The sequence below is a fragment of the Myotis davidii genome, unplaced genomic scaffold (genome assembly GCF_000327345.1).
Source record: "Myotis davidii unplaced genomic scaffold, ASM32734v1 scaffold201, whole genome shotgun sequence".
Classification (NCBI taxonomy): domain Eukaryota; kingdom Metazoa; phylum Chordata; class Mammalia; order Chiroptera; family Vespertilionidae; genus Myotis; species Myotis davidii.
Genome location: NW_006297819.1, coordinates 3,316,506 through 3,325,848, shown reverse-complemented (window position 1 = coordinate 3,325,848; position 9,343 = coordinate 3,316,506).

Here is a 9,343-nt window from a genome sequence, read left to right as displayed (position 1 = left end):
AGAGGCTGGCAGGGCAGGCGGGGAACATTGCAGTCCTCCGTCACTGAAGCAAGCAAGCCTCATGTTCGCTTTAAGCTGCCTGGCTGCCGGCTGCCATCTTGGCTGGCAGTTAATTTGCATATCTCCCTGATTAGCCAATGGGAAGGGTAGCAGTCTTACGCCAATTACCATCTTTCTCTTTTATTAGATAGGATTATATTTGGGAGAGGCCTGATTCAGGATGCCGTCTGGAATGAGTGGTTTGATGGACAGAGGCCCTACTATTTTTCAACCTCCTAACAAAACAGCTATCAGTTTAGCTTCCTCTATGTAATTTAAAAGCCAAAAGATATTCCCAAATGTAGAGATATTTGGTAGTCAGATCATAGCTTGAATATTCCCCCTTTAATCTCAATGATTCAGACTCATATAGATGACCTGAATTGTCTAAGTCTTTGCAGCAATTCTAGGCTTAAGTTATTTCTGTAATCAAGTAACTATTCACAAGTAACAGATTTTACAAAATAGCAAAACAGGAAACAAGCAAGAGAGAATAGTTTTCATGTGTATAATTGTTGAGGACTATTTCTTCTCAGAATGTCGATGTAACCAAATGAATTTATGTAGAAAAAGGAACAGGAACAATCACAGTAATAAGAAAAATATTTTTTTTTCAAGTAGAAAGAAAATCTGATAGTCCCAAAGAGAGTGAGCCACAGTAGGCCTCTTTAATAGAGATGGGGTTACTGGCAGTGTAATACCATTTAATTCTAAATTAAGATGTGTTCTAAGAAAAAGAAAGTTTGTGTCTTCTAAAATGTCAACAGGGCTAGTTAAGTAGTGAAAAATCAAATCCATCAGGATTGGCTTGTCTACATCATGTTTTGTAGAACCTTGTCTCCACCACATCACAACATGCATACATTTTCTGCTATACACCATGAGCTCTGGCCCAGAGTAAAAAGAAACTTGCGGGGGGTAAGAGATCAACCGAAGGACTTGTATGCACACGTATGAGCACAACCAACAGACGCAAGACACTGGGGGCGAGGGGACAAGGGCAAGTGTCGGGGGTGGGGAGGCCAGGGGGAGGTCAGTGGGGAAAAAAGAGAGACATATGTACTACTATTTGTAATATCTTAAATAATAAAATTAAATTAAATTTTATAAAAAGAAACTTGCAATGACATTATCATAATGTTGTGGTAATTATCGCTGTTCCATTTGTGGCCCCAGAGGACCCATTCCTTTTGGTATTAAGCTCTTGGGTAGAGTATGAGCTAGCTGATGGTTTGGCCACTGAGATATCAGCAAGCATGACTCAAACAGATGTTTATATATAAATATTTGCACATTGGAGATTGTCTTTTGGAATGTTTACTTTTAGAAGCCAGCTACCATTTTATAAAGAATGAGGAAATGTCTAATAATAATTAGAGGAAATTATTAGACATTCCATCCCCATATGAGCTCCCAGCTGAATGCACCTACTTGAATGACCTCAGCTCCACCACATGGAGCAGAATCTATTGAGCCAGTCAACCCACAGAATTATAAGACATAAAGATTATTGATGTTTTAAGCCACTGGGTCTGGGGATGACTGTTATGTAGCAACACATAATTAACATAAAAATTGGTACTTAGAAGTTGGTTGCTGCTGTAACAAAAACCAAAAAATCATGTGTCATTGGATTGTTTTAAAATATATCTAGGATTTTGTTTTTATTCAGGTATGGTGAGGCCAAGAGATCAGAAGATGATTGCCATTGAAAAGGTAGTTTGTTCCTTCATAATCTCTAGAAGAGACATGCTACATTAGTTAGGGTCACATGGGGAAGCACCAAGTTCTGTCAAGAAACAGGAGTGAGGGCAAAGCATGGACAAGAGCCTTTATTGTGGTTTCCAGGGGAAGGAATGGGCAAAGCAGGCAATCAGGCCAACCAGGTTTAGGATTATTTAATAATGTCAGCAGGCTTTGGGGTATAGAGACTGTCTTGAGTTGTGTAATGCCTGGCCCTGGGATGACTAGGGTAGTGAGTGATATGTAAGCACTTGTTAAAGGTAATTGGGGGTATCGGCTCTAGATTGGTTGCTTTGTATATGAATGGTGCACCTGCAGGGTAGTCATTTGCTATCTTTAGGAATTAGCTAGCCCTGGAAGGGGCAGTCTCTTTTGGATCAGTGAGGCCCTAAAATGTCAAATCACCATAAAGTTCAGAAAATAAATAAAAAAAAAACACATGACTAATACAGGATTTGGGACTGGATAGAAGATGGAAGCTTGAAAAGTGAGGAGCTTGTGAGTGAAGGCTGGAAGAACACCAACATTTTTTTTAAAGGCTGAAGAAAAGGGGATCTGTGTTATATATTGGTAGAAGAATGAATAAAGTTGTCACTTGTGGTAACTAAGAAGATAGAACAATTACATACCTAGTAAAGTTGAGAATTTATCAAAAGAGATTTCCAGGCAGAATACTGAATGTGTCAATTGGTGCTTTAAGCAACTTATAGTACACCTAGGGGCACAGTGCATGAATTCGTGGACCTTGAAAGAAACTGTGGGCTGCGAGACTTAAGTGGGCACAGGGGTGGGTCTTGGCCCATCCTCCATGCTCCTGCCTGGCCCCTCCCACTACAGCCCCCAGTCCCCTGCCTGCCTGGAACCCTGCTCCCACTGCCACTTCTCCCAAGTGCTGACAGCACTGGCCCGCTCACATCTGCTGACAGCATGGAGCGATTGGGGCCAGCGCCAGCTGCAGGTGTGAGTTGGGTCAGCACCCTCAGCAAGTGCGAACAGCGGCTGCTGCCCCAATCAAACCCCTGGAGCAGGGGGGAGGTGGAGAAGCCCTGAGGGTCAATCTTGGCCAGCAGCCAGCGCTCGCACCCACTGACGGCGCCCAGTGATTGGGACTGGTGCTGTGCACTGGCAGGGGGTGCAAGCGGGGCTGGCACCAACAGTGGGTGCAAGAGGCGTCTTTGGCGCTGGCAGTGGGTACACGCGGGGCTGTCACTGGCAGTGGGTGCGAGCAGTGGCTGCTGGTCTCAGTTGTCCCTCAGGAGCAGGAGGTGGAGAAGCTTTGAGGGTTGATTGGGGCCGGCAGCTGCCGTTTGCACCTGCTGATGGTGCTGAGCGACTGGGGCTGGCGCCAGGCGCCAGAAGTGGGTGCGAGAGGGGCTGGCGTCAGCAGCAGGTGTGAGTACTGGGTGGGACCGCAGCTCACAGGAATAAAGAATTTTCAGTAACCACCAGATGCTTGCCCCAATGAGAGCGATAGGTGCCCCACCTTGGTCTGGCACCACTGCTCACCTGCTCCACCATCCCGCTGTGACTGACGCCTGCTATGTTCCACACTCTGGCGCCTGCTTCCAATGCCCACCATGTTCCACATGTGCCCCCTGGTGGTCAGCACACGTCATAGTGACTGGTTGTTCGGTTGTTCCCCATTCAGTCTATTTGCATATTAGCATTTTATTATATAGGGTATTGCAAGAGAAACAGAGAGCAGCTAAAGAAAGTACTGTTCAGTTTTCAATCCGAATTTAGAGAAAATATTTCCAATTCAGGGCTTTTGGGGTTAGACAATATAACTTTCTCATTTTCAATCCCTCCAGCAGGTAAAACTTTTTAAAGTACAAAGTTTTGTCAGAGATAAAGATCAACAAAATGGGGCCTCAGAGTAAATATCAAATTAAAGTTGCAGCTGTTTGATCCTTTGTTTAGACCTCTGAAAGATTTAAGTCAATTTTCATAGATCCTTTCACCTAGACAAAATCACATCCTAGAATCTTAAGGGAATTTGACCACAACACATTTATTCTCATCCCAAACTAGGAAGAGGCCTATGTCATGATACTTGTGGGTGTGAGCTTTTGCCAAATGGAATAGATTTTAAATTTTATGTCTAGAAAGTCCATAGCATTTTTTTAAAATATATTTTATTGATTTTTTACAGAGAGGAAGGGAGAGGGATAGAGAGTTAGAAACATCGATGAGAGAGAAATATCGATCAGCTGCCTCCTGCACATCTCCCACTGGGGATGTGCCCGCAACCCTGGTACATGCCCTTGACCGGAATCGAACCCGGGACCCTTCAGTCGCAGGCCGACGCTCTATCCACTGAGCCAAACCGGTTTCGGCTATAGCATTTTTTAAAATATGTTTTTATTGATTTCAGAGAGAGAAAGGGAGAAGGAAAGAGAGATAGAAACATCAACAATAACAGAGAACCATTTATCAGCTGCCCCCTGCATGCTCCCTACTGGGTATTGAGCCCACAACCAGGGCATGTACCCTGACCAGGGATCAAACCAACCACCTCATGGTACATAGGTGCTTAACCAACTGAACAACACTGGCGGGGCGCACAGCATTTTTAAAGGAGTTGTATCAACTTGGACTGAGAAGGGTAGGTCAAAACGAAAAGAGGTCTCTGAGCCAACAACTTACCATTGGCAGGAATTTGTCTGAAAGTATACTCATCTGCAAGAATAAGCCATTATTTATAGAGAGGACAGCCATCTCAGAAAGTGGAGCCAAGAACTCAGAAAAATAAGAGTGGAGGAGAACAATGGGTTAAGGAACCATTCCCAAAGAACACAACAAACATTCTCTTTTCCCAGTGACATGTGTCTGGATTGCAGAATTGCTATACCGAAATAACTATACACCCTCTGCCTCCTTTCCCTGCTGAGATTTTTGTCTACTGAGGTTATCCTCCCTTGTTTTCACCGTTGAACATTAGATGTGTGGGGCAGATAACTTCTTTTAGTTCATAGCTCTCTTAACCCGAGGAATCACCCAAGGAACCTCATCTGCTCCTGAAACTGATTTGTATGGCAAGATGCTATACACCAAGCCTGAATGATGCTGAGTTGGGGTGTAATTATGTGGATCCTGAGAAAGACGGAAGTATATTTTGAATGTAGGAGAGACATGAATCGCTGAGGGCTAGGAGGCAGACTGGTTTTCTCTTACCTTGGTAGCCCCCATTAATCCATGTTTCTGGGTATCCACACCCCTGTGTAGACCTCTCCCACATTGCCTCTGGGATTGGCTTTGCAAATTGTGTTGGCCAATGAGATTTTAGCCAAATGGTGCAAGCAAAGGTTTAATAAACACTTCCTCTTGGAAGTCACGTTCCTCTTGGTACACATCCTCTTGGAAGCCACGTTCCAAGCTGTAAAAGAACTTACACTAAACTACTGAACCATGAGAAGTTGTGTGGGGAAAGGCCCTAGAGTATGAGAAGCCATTTTGGATGTTTCATCTCCAGTTGAACTATCAGCTAAATACAGCCACATTGGTGACCTCAGTGACACCATGAGGAACAGCAAAACTGCCCTGCTGAGGCAATCAACTCACTGCTGTTTCAAGCCAAAGAATGACAAATACAGTCTACAGACCACATTTGGCCTAACACCTGTTTGTAAATAAAGTTTCACTGAGACATTGTCATGCCCAGCTGCTTACATATCATGTACGGATGCTTTTTCATTACAATGGCAGAGCCCATATGGCCCCTAATGCTAAAATGTTTACCCTACAGCCTTTACAAAAATTTTGCTGACCCCAGTTTTAAGCCACTAACTTCATCAGTGACCTGTTATGTAACAGTGGATTAATGAAACGTATGTTTTGCCTATGAAACTAGAGAAAAGTGCAAATGTGTACTATGTGTCATATGTTGTTACAGCAAGAATAGAGGAAATGAGAGAAGAGAGGACAAAGTGCCTAGAGAGGAAGATACGATGTATAGAGATCTGATTTTTTTTTTAAGTGAGAAGAATGGAGAAAAGACGACAGGTTTCCTGAGGAGTGTATATTATACTCAAGAGTAATGTTTGAACCTTGGCATTTATTTTATTTTATTTTTTTTGGTTAAGAAGCTATTAAGTCATTTTTGTTTTGTAGCTGGTCACTATTTATATTACAATTAGTGAAAGCATCAATGCTAGTTGTCAACGCAACATTCATTTTTCCTTAATCTGTGTCTTCAAACTATGATTTTATTAAGTATACAATATGCTCAGCTCAACTGCTAATGACTCCAGACTACCTTCAGCAAGAAGTGGTCATATCATGGTCAGCCCCTCAGGCTGCTATACCAAAATGCCATGAGGGTGGCTTATACACAACAAAAATTTATCTCTCACAGTTCTAGAGGATGGGAAATCCTCAAATCAATGTGAGAGCCTGGTTTCTGGATCACAGAAGGTGCCTTATAGCGGAAACATCACCTGGCAGAGGGCAAAGGTGCTTTCTCTGGCCTCTTTTATAAGGCTAATAATTCCATGGATGAGGGCTCTGTCCTCATGACCTAGTCACTTTTCAAAGGCTCCACGTCCTGATACCATTACATTGGCATTGGATTTTCAATATATGAATTTTGAGGAGATATATTCAATCTATATCACCCCGTGATTCAGTTCTGGCCAATGAAATATAAGTAGAAATCACTGGTAGGGTATTCATGAAAAGAAAACTGGCTTTTTGCTTCCTTTTGCCCTCTTATTTTGTATTTCACTCATTCTCCTGCCTGGAACATGGGTGTGATTTGTATAATTGTAACTATTATCTTATAACCACAAAAGGCTGGAAGATAGAATGAGCCTATGGCCAGAAGAACGCCTCTCAATGGTCAAATCAGCCTTGGACTGCCTACTTTTTATATGAGAAAAATGAATCCCTTCTCTGTTTATGCCATTATTTTCAGGTTTCTATTACTTACAGCATCAATAAATCATTACTAATACAGATTGTGTCCTTGTCTTTTCTTAGAAATCCAACCCTCTCTTCAAAAAGTTGGCAGGCCGAAGGGTGAAGAGTTGGGCAATAATATGGAAACAGCTCTTTTTCTTATGCTCTATAATTTAGTATTGATCAAGTAGCTCCTACTTTTATCATTTTGTAAATGATAAAGAATAAATGCATGCTTCTGCTATTTTGGCTTTTGGTGAGTGATAAATAGAAATTAAACTTAATTACTGGAAAAATTATATTAGACTGCTTAAACTAATGTATCATATACTAAGTATGTTCCTTAAATTGCACATTTTTAAATCTTCTAATAAGGTAGAAGATTTTTTTTTAAGTTTTAGTGTGGAAAGATCTATGATACCAATAAAACAAAAACCTTGTGCCCCAGCCAGTTTGGCTTAGTGGATAGAGCATCTGCCTGTGGACTGAAAGGTCCCGGGTTCGATTCTGGTCAGAGGCACATGCCCGGGTTGTGGGCTCGATCCCCCGTGGGGGGCATGCAGGAGGCAGCCAGTCAGTGATTCTCTCTCATCATTGATGTTTCTCTCTTCTTCTTTCCTTTCTGAAATCAGTAATAATAATAATAAAAAAATGGGTGCATCAATATTAAAAAACACACACACAACACAAAACAAAAAACCTTGTGCTTATTTTACTTTAAAAAAAAAACTTATAACTTCACTGATTGAATTCTGCAATAACCTTCAAGCTAATCTTCCTCTCTGGAGTGTTTTTTCTGATACCAGTCAATTCTCCATTTTGTTGGTGTCCAACAATTCCTTTCAATTATGACATTAACTACCAAGAGTTAGTCTAGACGTCACAGGTTAAGGGCTCAGTCTCACAAGACTGCCCACACTTCAGACACTAATCCTGGACCGCCAGCACTACTAACTAACCAGCAATAAATTTGGGTTCCCATGACTCACTTCTTGGGTTCAATAATTTGTTAGAATGCCTGATAAAACTCAGGAAAATACTTATGTTTAACAACGTATTATAAAGGACAAAAGTCAGAAGAGTCAATGGAGATGATGTATACATCAAGGTGTGTGGAGCAAGGGCACAGAGCTCCTGTGCCCCCTCTGGGTACACCATCCCCCCAGCAAGTGGATGTGTTCACCAACCCAGAAACTCTTCAAACCTCATTGTTCAAGAGTTTTTATGACCCAATCTCCAATGCTACTTCTCTTTCCAAGTTTGGGGGTGGAACTGAAAGTTGCCACCTTCTCATCACAATTTTAGGCTCTCTGGTGACCAGCCTTCATTCTGAGGCAACTGGTAGCTAAGAGCCCCACACAAGACATGTCACTAGCAAAAACTCAGATGTGATCAAAATTGGCTCGTTGTGAATAATAAAACACACAACTATATGGCATATCACTTAAGGAATTCCAGGGGTTTTAGGACATCTGTGCCAGAAACTGGGGGCAAAGACCAAATGCAATAAATTTCTTAGTATACCATATCCCCCCATTCCTTTTTCTTCTTCTAAACTTAACACAACAATGAGATATATACAATTTTAATAGAGTATTTTCCAAAGCAGTTAATGAGTATGAGCTTCATAAAATCTTCAACTCTTATAGCTATTAGAGGAAGCAATAGTAGCCACTTTTTAAACTCTGCAGCTGGTCCTGGAGTCCTATTTGATCAAAGCCACATCAGTCCTGTCTGACACTTCCACCACAAGCTCTCCATACAGTCCAGGTTTTTCCAGTAAGATGGAGAACATGCTGTATGGCAGAAAGTATAAAGGCCCTTAACCTGGGTCAATCTACTCAAAGAGATGGATTCCCCAAAAGATGGATCACCCATTTATAATGAGTAAAATTTACCCTTCCTCAGGTTGTCAAATCTTTCAGAGTCTTTGACATCTTTGAATAGCTCAGTTCAGGGCAGAAAAAAAGTGGCATTTCTGTTCTTTTATTTTTTTCTTCCCCTGTTATAAAGTAAGTTCATTAAATTGATTTGAACATACTGTAGGTCAAATAATATTTTCTGAAGATAATAATTAATGGACTTTAAAGCTTAGCATAAAATTAGTAGCTTTAAAAGTGTTAGTCATATTCCCTGGCAACAGCATGATAAAAATTCAGCTATGTAGAACTACAGAACTCTAGGACTAGCTGGAAACTCAGAAATCGGTAAGCCTAATATGCTCATTTTGTGAGAAAACTAGACTCAAAGGTTAAGTGACTTACCCAAAGCTCACATACCTAGTAGTAATAAAAATACAAATCAAACCAATTTTTCCTAAAACTAAAATTCTATCAATAATATTTCAACTGGTTCTCTATCAACTAAAAGTATAGACTTTTCTAACAATTCACTATTGTGACATGAGTGATAAGACACAACAGCAAATCGGCGGCAAGGAATTCAGCCCTAGAAAGGCTGTGTCCCCTGATTGCGCTGGCCCTCTCTTGGTGAGGAGGAGGGGCTGTGTGAGAAGTGACCCCCCAAAGATTGTTTGCCATGTCTGGAGTCAAATCCAGACAGTGACCAATTAACCGCAAGTCCCATCTCGTTTCACGGCCACCCACAAAATTATGTGCTCCTTTTAAATATCCCTTATGCGCTGAGGTTTTAGTTAAACAAAACC